Source organism: Ambystoma mexicanum, chromosome 7p (genome assembly GCF_040938575.1).
Source record: "Ambystoma mexicanum isolate Mex_15411 chromosome 7p, UKY_AmexF1_1, whole genome shotgun sequence".
Lineage (NCBI taxonomy): Eukaryota > Metazoa > Chordata > Amphibia > Caudata > Ambystomatidae > Ambystoma > Ambystoma mexicanum.
In genome coordinates this window covers 977,597,208-977,614,278 of record NC_090939.1, presented here as the reverse complement: position 1 = coordinate 977,614,278, position 17,071 = coordinate 977,597,208, and positions in this window count along the sequence as shown.

The window sequence follows — 17,071 nt, the reverse complement described above, 5'->3', positions numbered from 1 at the left end:
TCTTGCTTTTTGTGCTCATTGCGGGCTTTCAGTCACCCTCACCCCTCTTGAGACCTAGTCTTGACCGCCGCGATTGCTACCTTGATTGGTCTGGCTTGTCCAGAGGTTACCCTGTTCCAAGTAATTAGGTTGGCCTTCTGAACTTCTGCGCCACCAGGACAGAGTTCAGAAATCCGTCTTAACAATGTGATATCTCAATGCCTCTAATACCAAATCTGAGATCCTTCCTCTAACATGAAATGTGATATCCAACTCCTTCCCTTTCCAAACCTGAGAGCCTACCTATAGCATGAGATGTGATATCCAAGACCTTCCCATTCCAATCCTTAGACCCTTCCTACAGCATACAATATGATATCTCAATGATTCTAATAACAAACCTGAGACCCGTCCTATAACATGAGATGTGATATCCAACTCCTTCCCATTCCAATCCTGAGACACTTCCGATAGCAGAGATGTGATATCCCAATGCTTATTCCAAACCTGAGACCCTTCCTATAGCATGAGATGTGATATCCAACTCCTTCCCGTTCCAAACCTGAGACCCTTCCTATAGCATATGTGATATCCAACTCCTTCCCATTCCAAACATGAGACCCTTCCTATAGCAAGAATGTAATATCCAACTCCTTCCCATTCCAATCCTGAGACCCTTCCTACAGCATGCGATGTGATATCTCAATGCTTCTAATACCAAACCTGAGACCCGTCCTATAACATGAGATGGGATATCCAACTCCTTCCCGTTCCAAAACTGAGACCCTTCCGATAGCATGAGATGTGATATCCAACTCCTTCCCATCCCAATCCTGAGACACTTCCGATTGCAGAGATGTGATATCTCAATGCTTATACCAAACCTGAGACTCTTCCTATAACATGAGATGTGATATCCAACTCCTTCCCGTTCCAAACCTGAGACCCTTCCTATAGCATAAGATGTGATATCCAACTCCTTCCCATTCCAATCCTGAGACCCTTCCGATAGCATGAGATGTGATATCTCAATGCTTCTAATACCAAACCTGAGATCCTTCTTATAACATGTGATGTGATATCCAAATCCTTCCCCTTCCAAACCTGAGACCCTCCCTTTAGCATGAAATGTGATATCCAACTCCTTCCCATTCCAATCCTGAGACCCTTATGATAGCATGATATGTGATATCTCAATGCCTCTAATACCAAACCTGAGATACTTCCGATAGCATGAAATGTGATATCTCAATGCTTCTAATACCAAACCTGAGATCCTTCCTATAACATGAGATGTGATATCCAAATCCTTCCCCTTCCAAACCTGAGACCCTCCCTTTAGCATGAGATGTGATATCCAACTCCTTCCCATTCCAATCCTGAGACCCTTCTGATAGCATGAGATGTGATATCTCAATGCCTCTAATACAAACCTGAGATCCTACCTCTAACATGAAATATGATATCCAACTCCTTCCCTTTCCAAACCTGAGATCCTGCCTATAGCATGAGATGTGATATCCAAGTCCTTCCCATTCCAATCCTGAGACCCTTCCTATAGCATGAGATGTGATATCTCAATGCTTATACCAAACCTGAGACCCTTCCTATGGCATAAGATGCCATATACAACTCCTTCCCATTCCAATCCTGAGACCCTGCTTATAGCATGAGATGTGATATCTCAATGCTTCTAATACCAAACCTGAGATCTTTCCTATAACATGAGATGTGATATCCAACTCCTTCCCATTCCAATCCTGAGACCATTCCTATAGCATGAGATGTGATATCTCAATGCTTATACCAAACCTGAGACCCTTCCTATAGCTTGAGATGTGATATCCAACTCCTTCCCATTCCAATCCTGAGACCCTTCCTATAGCATGAGATGTGATATCTCAATGCCTCTAATACCAAACCTGAGATCCTTCCTCTAACATGAAATGTGATATCCAACTCCTTCCCCTTCCAAACCTGAGAGCCTTCCTATAGCATGAGATATGATATCCAAGTCCTTTCCATTCCAATCCTGAGACCCTTCCTATAACATGAGATGTGATATCCAACTCCTTCCCATTCCAACCTGAGACCCTTCCTATAGCATGAGATGGGATATCCAACTCCTTCCAAATCCAATCCTGATACCCTTCCGATAGCATGAGATGTGATATCCCAATGCTTCTACCAAACCTGAGACCCATACTATGGCATGAGATGTGATATCAAACTCCTTCCCATTCCAACCTGAGACCCTTCCTATAGCATGAGATGGGATATCCAACTCCTTCCAAATCCAATCCTGAAATCCTTCCGATAGCATGAGATGTGATATCCCAATGCTTCTACCAAACCCGAGACCCATACTATGGCATGAGATGTGATATCCAACTCCTTCCCATTCCAATTCTGAGACTCTTCTGATAGCATGAGATGTGATATCTCAATGCCTCTAATACCAAACCTGAGATCCTACCTCTAACATGAAATGTGATATCCAACTCTTTCCCGTTGCAAACCTGAGAGCCTTCCTATAGCATGAGATGTGATATCCAAGTCCTTCCCATTCCAATCCTGAGACCCTTCCTATAACATGAGATGTGATATCCAACTCCTTCCCATTCCAACCTGAGACCATTCCTATAGCATGAGATGGGATATCCAACTCCTTCCAAATCCAATCCTGATACCCTTCCGATAGCATGAGATGTGATATCCCAATGCTTCTATCAAACCTGAGACCCATACTATGGCATGAGATGTGATATCAAACTCCTTCCCATTCCAATCCTGAGACCCTTCCTATAGCTTGAGATGTGATATCCAACTCCTTCCCATTCCAATTCTGAGACCCTTCCTATACAATGAGACTTGATATCTCAATGCTTCTAATACCAAACCTGAGACCCGTCCTATAACATGAGATGGGATATCCAACTCCTTCCCATTCCAATCCTGAGACACTTCCGATAGCAGAGATGTGATATCTCAATGCTTATACCAAACCTGAGACCCTTCCTATAACATGAGATGTGATATCCAACTCCTTCCCGGTCCAAACCTGAGACCCTTCCTATAGCATATGTGATATCCAACTCCTTCCCATTCCAAACATGAGACCCTTCCTATAGCAAGAGTGTAATATCCAACTCCTTCCCATTCCAATCCTGAGACCATTCCTATAGCATGAGATGTGATATCTCAATGCTTCTAATACCAAACCTGAGATCCTTCCTATGACATGAGATGTGATATCCAATTCCTCCCCATTCCAATCCTGAGACCCTTCCTATAGCATGAGAGGTGATATCTCAATGCTTATACCAAACCTGAGACCCTTCCTATAGCTTGAGATGTGATATCCAACTCCTTCCCATTCCAATCCTGAGACCCTTCCTATAGCATGAGATGTGATATCTCAAGGCCTCTAATAACAAACCTGAGATCCTTCCTCTAACATGAAATGTGATATCCAACTCCTTCCCCTTCCAAACCTGAGAGCCTTCCTATAACATGAAATGTGATATCCAATTCCTTCCCATTCCAACCTGAGACCCTTCCTATAGCATGAGATGGGATATCCAACTCCTTCCAAATCCAATACTGATACCCTTCCGATAGCATGAGATGTGATATCCCAATGCTTCTACCAAACCTGAGACCCATACTATGGCATGAGATGTGATATCAAACTCCATCCCATTCCAATCCTGAGACCCTACCTATAGCTTGAGATGTGATATCCAACTCCTTCCCATTCCAATTCTGAGACCCTTCCTATACCATGAGACTTGATATCTCAATGCTTCTAATACCAAACCCGAGACCCGTCCTATAACATGAGATGTGATATCCAAATCCTTCCCCTTCCAAACCTTAGACCCTTCCTTTATCATGAGATGTGATATCCAATTCCTTCCCATTCCAATCCTGAGACCGTTCCGATATCATGAGATTTGTTATCTCAATGCTTCTAATATCAAACTTGAGACCCTCCCTGTAACATGAGATGTGACATCCAAGTCCTCCCCATTACAATCCTGAGACCCTTCCTATAGCATGAGATGTGATATCTCAATGCTTCTAATACCAAACCTGAGACCCTTCCTATAACATGATTTGGGATATCCAACTCCTTCCCATTCCAATCCTGAGACCCTTCCGATAGCAGAGATGTGATATCTCAATGCTTATACCAAACCTGAGACCCTTCCTATGGCCTGAGATGTCATAGGCAACTCCTTCCCATTCCAATCCTGAGACCCTTCATATAGCATTAGATGTGATATCTCAATGCTTATACCAAATCTGAGACCCTTCCTATAGCATGAGATGTGATATCCAACTTCTTCCCATTCCAATCCTGAGACCCTTCCAGTAGCATGAGATGTGATGTCTCAATTCTTCTAATACCAAACCTGAGATCCTTCCTATAACATGAGATGTGATATCCAACTCCTTCCCATTCCAATCCTGAGACCCTTATGATAGCATGAGATGTGATATCTCAATGCCTCTAATACCAAACCTGAGATACTTCTGATAGCATGAGATGTGATATCTCAATGCTTCTAATACCAAACCTGAGATCCTTCCTATAACATGAGATGTGATTTCCAAATCCTTCCACTTCCAAACCTGAGACCCTCCCTTTAGCATGAGATGTGATATCCAACTCCTTCCCATTCCAATCCTGAGACCCTTCTGATAGCATGAGATGTGATATTTCAATGCCTCTAATACAAAACCTGAGATCCTACCTCTAACATGAAATGTGATATCCATCTCCTTCCCTTTCCAAACCTGAGACCCTGCCTATAGCATGAGATGTGATATCCAAGTCCTTCCCATTCCAATCCTGAGACCCTTCCTATAGCATGTGATGTGATATCTCAATGCTTATACCAAATCTGAGACCCTTCCAATAGCATGAGATGTGATATCCAACTCCTTCCCATTCCAATCCTGAGACCCTTCCTATAGCATGAGATGTGATGTCTCAATGCTTCTAATACCAAACCTGAGATCCTTCCTATAACATGAGATGTGATATCCAACTCCTTCCCATTCCAATCCTGAGACCCTTATGATAGCATGAGATGTGATATCTCAATGCCTCTAATACCAAACCTGAGATACTTCCGATAGCATGAGATGTGATATCTCAATGCTTCTAATACCAAACCTGTGATCCTTCCTATAACATGAGATGTGATTTCCAAATCCTTCCCCTTCCAAACCTGAGACCCTCCCTTTAGCATGAGATGTGATATCCAACTCCTTCCCATTCCAATCCTGAGACCCATCTGATAGCATGAGTGTTAGGAAAGATTTCGTAATTGTAGGTAATTTTCCTTCCATGTGGCAACCCCTAAACTTTTTGCTGTTGTTTTTCACCTTGTTCTTGACTTTGCCAGAGAAGTGCAGCCTTCTGCCGCACTCCTCTGGGCTTTCGCTCCTTTCTTACGGGGAAACTGACATGCCCTTAAGACAGTCAGTACCGGGGAACGCTGTTTCCCGTAGTTTCTTTTATCGTGTTGCGGCTTTAGTGCAACATGACACAAGAGGGCACTGTAAGCTAAGTTACAGCTCTCTTGGGTCTCTAGCCTTCTACAGGCCCTAGATACTCTTTTTGGATGGTATTTGATCGGTGCAAGTCATTCAGGGACTCGAATGGTGGCAGCGATCGTTTTGTTTATTTTGAGCTCCTTTTGGCGTTCTGAGCGCGTTTTTCGCACTGAACCCAAAGTGGTGGCCTGGCTCCCAAAATGGCCAGACCACGAGGCTCCTTTGTCTTGTCCACTGACCGTCTTGCTCCCTTCACCTTCCCCAGGTCGAGCGACCCGGGGCCTTCCTTATTTGGGCATGTACTTTCCCGCGAAACGTGGTTGCTTTCGCGGGCTTCTACATGTCGTTTGTGTGCCTCCAGGGTGTGGGCTGGGATGTCTGGTCCCAATACACATCCTGGGTGCCAGAGAGTCTAGGGTGGTGTGAATGCCTGGTGTTAGGAAAGATTTCGTAATTGTAGGGAATTTTCCTTCCATGTGGCAACCCCTAAAACTTTTTGCTATTGTTTTTAACCTTGTTCTTGACTTTGCCAGAGAAGTACAGCCTTCTGCCGCACTTCTCTGGGCTTTCGCTCCTTTCTTACGGGGAAACTGACATGCCCTTAAGACAGTCAGTACCGGGGAACGTGGTTTCCCGTAGTTTCTTTAATCGTGTCGCCATTTTAGTGCAACACGACACAAGAGGGCACTGTAAGCTAAGTTACAGCTCTCTTGGGTCTCTAGCCTTCTACAGGCCCTAGATACTCTTTTAGGATGGTATTTGATCGGTGCAAGTCATTCAGGGACTCGAATGGTGGCAGCGATCGTTTTGTTTATTTTGAGCTCCTTTTGGCGTTCTGAGCACGTTTTTGCACTGAACCCAAAATGGTGGCCTGGCTCCCAAAATGGCCAGGCCGCGAGGCTCCTTTGTCTTGTCCACTGACCGTCTTGCTCCCTTCACCTTCCCCAGGTTAGACGACCCGGGGCCTTCCTTATTTGGGCATGTACTTTCCCGCGAAACGTGGTTGCTTTCGCGGGCTTCTACATGTCGTTTGTGTGCCTCCAGGGTGTGGGCTGGGATGTCACATCCTGGGTGCCAGAGAGTCTGGGGTGGTGTGAATGCCTGGGACCACCGTGGTCCGTGATTGGTCCACGTATGGTATGTGTTTTGATGAGCGGATCTCCCATTGGCTCCCCTCCGTTTTGGCGCGAAGGGAACCGTGGATAAGAGGGAGCTGGAAACACCACTGCCATGTCGATCTCCTGAGTTCTCACGAACAAAGGAATACAGGAGCCAAGTATCCTGCAACCAAGAGGCTGGACCGAGGAATCGCTGGTGACCCGCTGAAGGAATCCTCCTTTGCACTGCTGTCGTCCTGTGAAGCCCTTTCCTCCTTGGATCGAACCAGAAGGCCTGTACTGGTGCTTCGACCTTTGGAATAGCAGGAACAGCTATTCCCGGCGACTTCATCATCTCCTGCCAAGTAAGCCTTCGGAAGTGTCTCTGGGCCATCCAGTTGACTGACCAGCTTACAAGGGAGTCCTGCTCTGTAACTGCCGCCAGGTTGTGTTGTATTTCGAGTCCTTGTCACTCTCCCACGCTTCGTACACTTGGCGTTCCCAAGTCTGAAGGGAGGAGTGTACATTTGGCTTGAATACACACGGCCGCTCCGTTGTCCTGCTGCGGCAACAAAACTGTGCTGGTTTCGTCGATTGGGACGTCTTTTTGCTCTACACGACTACAAGGCGTTCCCTGCTCTTCTGAACCTGCCAGCTGCTGAAACAAACGTGGAGAAGCCCGGGTCTGCTTGCTTCGGGGACCGGTGAGTAGTTTAGCTAGGATCTGGTCGCCCTCCTGCAGTATCCCATTGCTTTTCCCTGCTGCGTAAAAACAGCACCCTTTTGGCCGTACTCGCGCTCTGCTTCTGCCTGCTGTGGAGGCTGCGCTTGAGTTGCGGAACCTGTTCTCCTTCTGCTGTGCACTAACCCGAACTGCCTGACTTCCTCCGAAGAGCTTCCCCTTTTGCCCGTTGGCACCGGCGTGGCAGGTACTTTGAGCACAAGGCTCCACTCTTCGCAGGGCTCGGACTTCCATCTAGTTAGGTGCCTCTAAAGGCGAACTGAGTCAAAAGCGTTATCGCACTGCCTGTTTTCCTTTCCTTTCAGGTGGACTACATATTTCGTGCTTTAAACGCTTGCGACTGTGTATTTGTATATATATTGTGTTGATATGGTATGTGTTGGTTTAATATTGTGATATTGTGATTTTCTCGCTACGGTCATTATTTTAAAGGCCTTAAAATAAATGTGTATCTATTTTTGATATAACAACTGTTTGGAGTAGTTTGTAAGCGCTCTTGCTTTGTGTGCTCATTGCGGGCTTTCAGTCACCCTCACCCCTCTTGAGACCTAGTCTTGACCGCCGCGATCGCTACCTTGATTGGTCTGGCTTGTCCAGAGGTTACCCTGTTCCAAGTAATTAGGTTGGCCTTCTGAACTTCTGCGCCACCAGGACAGAGTTCAGAAATCCGTCTTAACAAATTGGTGGCAGCGGTGGGATACGACTGAAGGTATCCAGTGTTGCGCTCGAACTAAGGCATTTCAGGTTATTCCAAACAGTACACGTAGTGAATTGTTCTAATATAACTTTAAAAAGGCCATAGTCCTATCAAACAGTATGGAAGCAAATACCTTGTTAACTTAAATGCTTCCAAATCAGAAACGCTGAAAAAGATGTGTGCGGAGAGAGGTGTTTCCTCTCAAGGCACAAAATTGGAAATGATCCAGAGAATCGTGGCGTGGCAAGAAGCGCAGCTTGACGCTATAACTTCCGAGGACAGTGCAGAAGGTGGTGGGGCTGCTCTCACTGGCAGAACCGACGGTTCTGCCGCTGCACTGATCCATCGCGACCACGAGGACAGGGAGGATGTAATGTCTAATGTTTCCTCTGCCAGTGCTGATGGGGAGGCTATGCTTGAATTCAAGAAGCAAGAGCTGCGGTTTAGGCAGCAGGAGCTTGAATTCAGCATAGCCAAACTAAAAATCGAACAGGCAGAAAAACAGAAAGACAGGGATCACCAGTTGGAACTGGCCAAGCTTCAGGTTGCAAATGGATCCAAGGGTCCTAGACCTGGGTCTGGGGCTTCCTCTCATCCACGGTTTCCAAAAGATCTGCTCAGTGTGTATGAAGAAAGGAATGACATTATGGACTGGCTGAATGCGTTTGAGTATGCATGCGAGGTCCAGGAAGTTGACAATGCTGATAAGATTGCGTGGTTGCTCAGTAGACTGCCCCATTCTGGCTGTAGTGCCATTATGGAAATGTCGAAGGCTGAGCGGGCTGATTTCGCAATGTTAAAGCAAACTCTCATTTTAAAGTTTGGGAAGACTCCGGCCCAATATTTAAAGCGTTTTCGAGAGTATAAGAAAAAGGAAGGTGGTACTTGGGTATCTTATGTCGCTGAATCTTTGAAAAACTTAACTGGCTGGGTCGAAGGTTATAAGGTTTCTACCTTCGAAGGCATGATCAATCTGGTCATGCTGGAACATATTTTTGCTTCTTCTTCCCCGGAGCTTAAGCAGCATTTGGCCGATTCGAAGGAGATAGATCCTAAGAAGCTGGCCATTGCAGCAGACTTATGGGTGTCACATCGAGTGTCCCATAAGGACAAAACTCATCCTGGTAAGCAGGAGGAAGGGAAAAAGTCCAAAGATATGGAGGGTGGGGAATCTGCTAAATCTTCTTCCCATAAGGGCCACAAAAAGAAAAACAAGGGTAAGACACAAGAGAACTCACAGGGTAGTGGAGGTCCGCCTCCAAAACAGAACTCTGGTTACAATAAGCCTCCCTACGTAAACAGACCCAATGGGGCTTGTTTTTCTTGTGGAGCAACTGACCATGTGAAGGGGGATCCCCGTTGTAAGGTTAGACCTTTGGGGGTCCACTCCGCTAATCTGGCCTTCTTCTCCTACGAGGAAGAAGAGATTACAGGAGCATCCTTCTCCTCAGACTCATTTCCCAGCGGAATAGAGGCTGAGGTAGTTTTAGTGTCCCTGGGTTCCTGGGAGCCTAAAGTCGCAGAGGCTTATGCTAGGATTCCGGATAATACCAAGCACTACTTTAAAGACAGTGTGCTGATCAATGGAGTGGATACTCCAGCTCTTAGGGATAGTGGGTGAAGTCGAACTGTAGTGGATTCTACCTTGGTAGACTCAGAGGAAGTTGCCAGAGCTACTCTGATGCCCACTAAGTTGGCTGACGGCCCCCTCCGTATGTTTCCCGTGATCCCTGTAAATCTTACTTTAAATGGTACAGCAGTCAGGATTCCAGTGAGCATTCAGAGAAACGTCCCGGGAAAGGTCTTGTTGGGTAATGATCTCAGAGCTTTAGGGCTCGTAGGAGACACTGCCGAAAGACCCTACACACGGTCTCAAGCACGGGCAGCATTGGCCAAGCCCAATACGCCGCCCCAGCCAAAGGGGAAACCCAAGGCGAAAGGAGTCTACAAGTCAAGACGAGGGAAAGAGAATATTCCCCCGAGCTCGCCTACCACTGCGGTGGAGGAAGTTGGTCAATCGCCCGGGCCTGACGAGGAGGTGGCGATGCCTGAAGTATTCGACCCCAACGATCATCCTGAACTAAAAGACTTGTTAGTTGAAGGAGGTCCTGATAGGGACGAATTCAGTAAAGGCCAACGTGAGTGCCCATCTCTGGAAGGCCTAAGGAGACAGGCCTGCTCCCAGCTTGAGGGTGAACCTCCTGGGAAGCATAGGATTTATTGGGAAGGTGGACTCCTGTATAGTGAGCCCACAGAGTCTACAGAAGGAGACCATAGGAGGTTGGTGGTTCCCCTTGCTGTTAGGCCCTTCCTCCTGCAGTTGGCGCATGAAGTTCCCCTTGCTGGTCACCTTGGTATGAAGAGGACCAAGCAAAGGTTATCCATGCACTTCTACTGGCCCAAGATGGGGGTGCAAGTAGAAAGTCACTGCAGGAGTTGTGCCTCCTGCCGGTTGTCTGGTAAGGTTGGCGCGACAATCCAAGCTCCGTTGGTACCGCTCCCAGTTGTGGGGGTACCATTTGAAAGGGTAGGGATCGACATCGTTGGTCCCCTTGACCCGCAAACATCCTCGGGCAATAGGTTTATCCTGGTGCTGGTCGACCATGCAACCAGGTATCCTGAGGCCATCCCATTGAAAACTGTAACTGCCAAGTCGGTTGCAAAAGCTTTACTCGGCATATTTACTAGGGTTGGCTTCCCTAAAGAAGTTGTGTCAGATCGTGGCAGCAACTTTATGTCGAAGTATATGCAGGCTACGTGGAAAGAATGTGGGGTCACCTACAAGTTCTCTTCTGCATATCACCCCCAGACCAATGGTCTGGTGGAACGTTTCAACAGAACGTTAAAGAGCATGATTGGGGCTCTGGAGGAGCCCCAGAGAAGAAAATGGGATCTTCTTTTACCATGCTTGCTGTTTGCCTACCGAGAGGTACCACAGGAGGGTGTTGGCTTCAGCCCCTTCGAACTTCTGTTCGGTCATCCCGTACGGGGACCCTTAGCCATCGTCAAAGAGGGATGGGAGATGCCCACTCCCCCTGTTACTACCAATGTAGTTGATTATGTGCTAGGGCTCAGAAAACGGATGGTACTTCTGATGGGCTTGGCTAGTGATAAATTGAAGGCAGGGCAAGCGCTGGTGAAACATTGGTACGACCAGAAAGCTTCCCTCATCAACTTTACACCTGGTCAGCAAGTCCTGATCATGAATCCAATAAGGCCTCGAGCTTTACAGGACAAATGGTCAGGCCCTTACACAGTGGTGGAGCCCCTGGGTGAGGTGAACTATTTAGTGGACCTTGGAAGGCCTGGACAGGCTCCAAAAGTGTTCCACGTGAATAGACTGAAGGCTTTCGTCCCAAGAGTCGAAATCGCAGCACTGCTACTGGCTTCAGATGTTGAGGAAGAGGAGTCAGAACCTCTCCCCGACCTGTTCCAAAGCGGTCCTTCAGATAGCTCCATTGAGGGTGTCCGAGTGGCCCCTCACCTGACTTCTGATCAGCAGGCTGAGGTGAAAAGTTTGCTTAGGCAGTTTCCCCCCCTGTTTTCACAGTCCCCTGGTTTGACACCTTGGTGCAAACATAACATTGACACAGGAGACAGTGTACCTACCAAAAGTAGGGGATACAGGATGTCAGATAAAGTACAGTCTTATATTAAGACCGAGGTCAACAAGATGTTAGACCTTGGGGTAATTGAACCCTCTAGTAGTCCTTGGTCCAGTCCTGTGGTTTTGGTTCCAAAAGCAGGCACTTCTGAATTGCGGTTCTGCGTGGATTACAGGGCTCTGAATGCTGTCACCAAGACAGATGCACACCCCTTGCCTCGAACAGATGAGCTGGTGGATACTTTGGGTGCCTCCAAGTACCTCAGCACGTTTGACCTCACTGCTGGCTATTGGCAAATAGCTTTAGCAGAACATGCCAAGGAGAAGACAGCATTTTCTACTCCAGACGGCCTTTACCAATTCCGGGTAATGCCGTTCGGGTTGAAGAATGCACCTGCCACTTTCCAGAGGCTTGTGAATCATGTGTTGAATGGGTTGGACGAATTCTGTCTTGCATATCTGGACGATATAGCAGTTTTCAGTGCCACCTGGGAAGACCATGTGAAACACCTCAGGATTGTGCTCCAGGCTCTTCAGAAAGCCCACTTGACCATAAAGGCTAGTAAATGCCAGATTGGACAAGGCTCAGTGGTTTACCTTGGACATGAAGTAGGTGGAGGGAGGATACAGCCTCTACCCAGTAAAGTACAAGCAGTACAAGACTGGCCTACCCCCACTACGCAAACCCAAGTGAGAGCCTTTTTAGGACTCACAGGGTATTACCGCAATTTTGTGGCAGACTATGGCACCATAGCTGCTCCTCTGACTGCCCTCACAACTCCGAAGAAACCCAAGAAGGTAACTTGGACCGACGAGTGTGAGAAGGCCTTCAATGGCTTAAAAGACTCCTTGTGCCAGGCCCCTGTGCTCAGGGCCCCTGATTATCAAAGACCTTTTATCGTGCAGACGGATGCCTCTGACACTGGGATAGGAGCTGTACTATCACAAGTAGATGAGAAGGGTAAGGAACACCCTATCGGTTTTATTAGTCGCCAGCTTAAGGACAGAGAGCTCAGATGGTCCACGGTAGAGAAAGAATGTTTCTCTGTTGTGTGGGCCCTAAGGAAGCTGAGGCCCTACCTCTATGGGTCCCACTTCACTGTGCAGACTGACCATAAGCCGTTAAAGTGGCTAATGAACATGAAGGGGGAGAATCCAAAGTTGCTTAGGTGGTCCATAAGTCTACAAGGCTTCGACTTCACTATTGAGCATAGGCCAGGTGTCCAACATAGCAATGCTGATGGGTTGTCCAGAATGTTTAACCGACCTGAACAAGAGACTCATCCAGGGGTGGATTAGTTCCCCCTGTCCATAGTCTGGGAGGGGCGAGTGTTAGGAAAGATTTCGTAATTGTAGGGAATTTTCCTTCCATGTGGCAACCCCTAAAACTTTTTGCTATTGTTTTTAACCTTGTTCTTGACTTTGCCAGAGAAGTACAGCCTTCTGCCGCACTTCTCTGGGCTTTCGCTCCTTTCTTACGGGGAAACTGACATGCCCTTAAGACAGTCAGTACCGGGGAACGTGGTTTCCCGTAGTTTCTTTAATCGTGTCGCCATTTTAGTGCAACACGACACAAGAGGGCACTGTAAGCTAAGTTACAGCTCTCTTGGGTCTCTAGCCTTCTACAGGCCCTAGATACTCTTTTAGGATGGTATTTGATCGGTGCAAGTCATTCAGGGACTCGAATGGTGGCAGCGATCGTTTTGTTTATTTTGAGCTCCTTTTGGCGTTCTGAGCACGTTTTTGCACTGAACCCAAAATGGTGGCCTGGCTCCCAAAATGGCCAGGCCGCGAGGCTCCTTTGTCTTGTCCACTGACCGTCTTGCTCCCTCCACCTTCCCCAGGTCAGACGACCCGGGGCCTTCCTTATTTGGGCATGTACTTTCCCGCGAAACGTGGTTGCTTTCGCGGGCTTCTACATGTCGTTTGTGTGCCTCCAGGGTGTGGGCTGGGATGTCTGGTCCCAATACACATCCTGGGTGCCAGAGAGTCTGGGGTGGTGTGAATGCCTGGGACCACCGTGGTCCGTGATTGGTCCACGTATGGTATGTGTTTTGATGAGCGGATCTCCCATTGGCTCCCCTCCGTTTTGGCGCGAAGGGAACCGTGGATAAGAGGGAGCTGGAAACACCACTGCCATGTCGATCTCCTGAGTTCTCACGAACAAAGGAATACAGGAGCCAAGTATCCTGCAACCAAGAGGCTGGACCGAGGAATCGCTGGTGACCCGCTGAAGGAATCCTCCTTTGCACTGCTGTCGTCCTGTGAAGCCCTTTCCTCCTTGGATCGAACCAGAAGGCCTGTACTGGTGCTTCGACCTTTGGAATAGCAGGAACAGCTATTCCCGGCAACTTCATCATCTCCTGCCAAGTAAGCCTTCGGAAGTGTCTCTGGGCCATCCAGTTGACTGACCAGCTTACAAGGGAGTCCTGCTCTGTAACTGCCGCCAGGTTGTGTTGTATTTCGAGTCCTTGTCACTCTCCCACGCTTCGTACACTTGGCGTTCCCAAGTCTGAAGGGAGGAGTGTACATTTGGCTTGAATACACACGGCCGCTCCGTTGTCCTGCTGCGGCAACAAAACTGTGCTGGTTTCGTCGATTGGGACGTCTTTTTGCTCTACACGACTACAAGGCGTTCCCTGCTCTTCTGAACCTGCCAGCTGCTGAAACAAACGTGGAGAAGCCTGGGTCTGCTTGCTTCGGGGACCGGTGAGTAGTTTAGCTAGGATCTGGTCGCCCTCCTGCAGTATCCCATTGCTTTTCCCTGCTGCGTAAAAACAGCACCCTTTTGGCCGTACTCGCGCTCTGCTTCTGCCTGCTGTGGAGGCTGCGCTTGAGTTGCGGAACCTGTTCTCCTTCTGCTGTGCACTAACCCGAACTGCCTGACTTCCTCCGAAGAGCTTCCCCTTTTGCCCGTTGGCACCGGCGTGGCAGGTACTTTGAGCACAAGGCTCCACTCTTCGCAGGGCTCGGACTTCCATCTAGTTAGGTGCCTCTAAAGGCGAACTGAGTCAAAAGCGTTATCGCACTGCCTGTTTTCCTTTCCTTTCAGGTGGACTACATATTTCGTGCTTTAAACGCTTGCGACTGTGTATTTGTATATATATTGTGTTGATATGGTATGTGTTGGTTTAATATTGTGATATTGTGATTTTCTCGCTACGGTCATTATTTTAAAGGCCTTAAAATAAATGTGTATCTATTTTTGATATAACAACTGTTTGGAGTAGTTTGTAAGCGCTCTTGCTTTGTGTGCTCATTGCGGGCTTTCAGTCACCCTCACCCCTCTTGAGACCTAGTCTTGACCGCCGCGATCGCTACCTTGATTGGTCTGGCTTGTCCAGAGGTTACCCTGTTCCAAGTAATTAGGTTGGCCTTCTGAACTTCTGCGCCACCAGGACAGAGTTCAGAAATCCGTCTTAACACCTGGGACCACCGTGGTCCGTGATTGGTCCGCGTATGGTATGTGTGTTGATGAGCGGATCTCCCATTGGCTCCCCTCCGTTTTGGCGCGAAGGGAACCGTGGATAAGAGGGAGCTGGAAACACCACTACCATGTCGATCTCCTGAGTTCTCACGAACAAAGGAATACAGGAGCCAAGTATCCTGCAACCAAGAGGCTGGACCGAGGAATCGCTGGTGACCCGCTGAAGGAATCCTCCTTTGCACTGCTGTCGTCCTGTGAAACCCTTTCCTCCTTTGATCGAACCAGAAGGCCTGTACTGGTGCTTCGACCTTTGGAATAGCAGGAACAGCTATTCCCGGCGACTTCATCAACTCCTGCCAAGTAAGCCTTCGGAAGTGTCTCTGGGCCATCCAGTTGACTGACCAGCTTACAAGGGAGTCCTGCTCTGTAACCGCCGCCAGGTTGTGTTGTATTCCGAGTCCTTGTCACTCTCCCACGCTTCGTACACTTGGCGTTCCCAAGTCTGAAGGGAGGAGTGTACATTTGGCTCGGATACACACGGCCGCTCCGTTGCCCTGCTGTGGTGACAAAACTGTGCTGGATTCATCGATTGGGACGTCTTTTTGCTCTACACGACTACGAGGCGTTCCCTGCTCTTCTGAACCTGCCAGCTGCTGAAACTAACGTGGAGAAGCCTGGGCCTGCTTACTTCGGGGACCGGTGAGTAGTATAGCTAGGATCTGGTCGCCCTCCTGCAGTAGCCCATTGCTTTTCCCCGCTGTGTAAAAACAGCCCCCTTTTGTCCGTACTCGCGCTCTGCTTCTGCTCGCTGTGGAGGCTGCGCTTGAGTTGCGGAACCTGTTCTCCTTCTGCTGTGCACTAACCCGAACTGCCTGACTTCCTCCGAAGAGCTTCCCCTTTTGCCCGTTGGCACCGGCGTGGCAGGTACTTTGAGCACAAGGCTCCACTCTTCGCAGGGCTCGGACTTCCATCTAGTTAGGTGCCTCTGAAGGCGAACTGCGTCTAAAGCATTATCGCACTGCCTGTTTTTCTTCCCTTGCAGGTGGACTACACATTTCGTGCCTCTAATGCTTAAGACTGTCGTATTTGTATATATATTGTGTTGATATGGTATGTGTTGGTTTAATATTGTGATATTGTGATTTTCTCGCTACGGTCATTGTTTTAAAGGCCTTAAAATAAATGTGTATCTATTTTTGATATAACAACTGTTTGGAGTAGTTTGTAAGCGCTCTTGCTTTGTGTGCTCATTGCGGGCTTTCAGTCACCCTCACCCCTCTTGAGACCTAGTCTTGACCGCCGCGATCGCTACCTTGATTGGTCTGGCTTGTCCAGAGGTTACCCTGTTCCAAGTAATTAGGTTGGCCTTCTGAACTTCTGCGCCACCAGGACAGAGTTCAGAAATCCGTCTTAACAAATTGGTGTACAGCGGTGGGATACGACTGAAGGTATCCAGTGTTGCGCTCGAACTAAGGCATTTCAGGTTATTCCAACCAGTACACGTAGTGAATTGTTGTAGTATAACTTTAAAAAGGCCATAGTCCTATCAAACAGTATGGAAACAAATACCTTGTTAACTTTAAATGCTTCCAAATCAGAAACATTGAAGAAGATGTGTGCGGAGAGAGGGGTTTCCTCTCAAGGCACTAAATTGGAAATGATCCAAAGAATCGTGGCGTGGCAAGAAGCGCAGCTTGACGCTATTACTTCTGAGGACAGTGCAGAAGGTGGTGGGGCTGCTCTCACTGGTAGAACCGACGGTTCTGCCGCTGCACTGATCCATCGCGACCACGAGGACAGGGAGGATGTGATGTCTAATGTTTCCTCTGCCAGTGCTGATGGGGAGGCTATGCTTGAATTCAAGAAGCAAGAGCTGCGGTTTAGGCAGCAGGAGCTTGAATTCAGCATAGCCAAACTAAAAATCGAACAGGCAGAAAAACAGAAAGACAGGGATCAC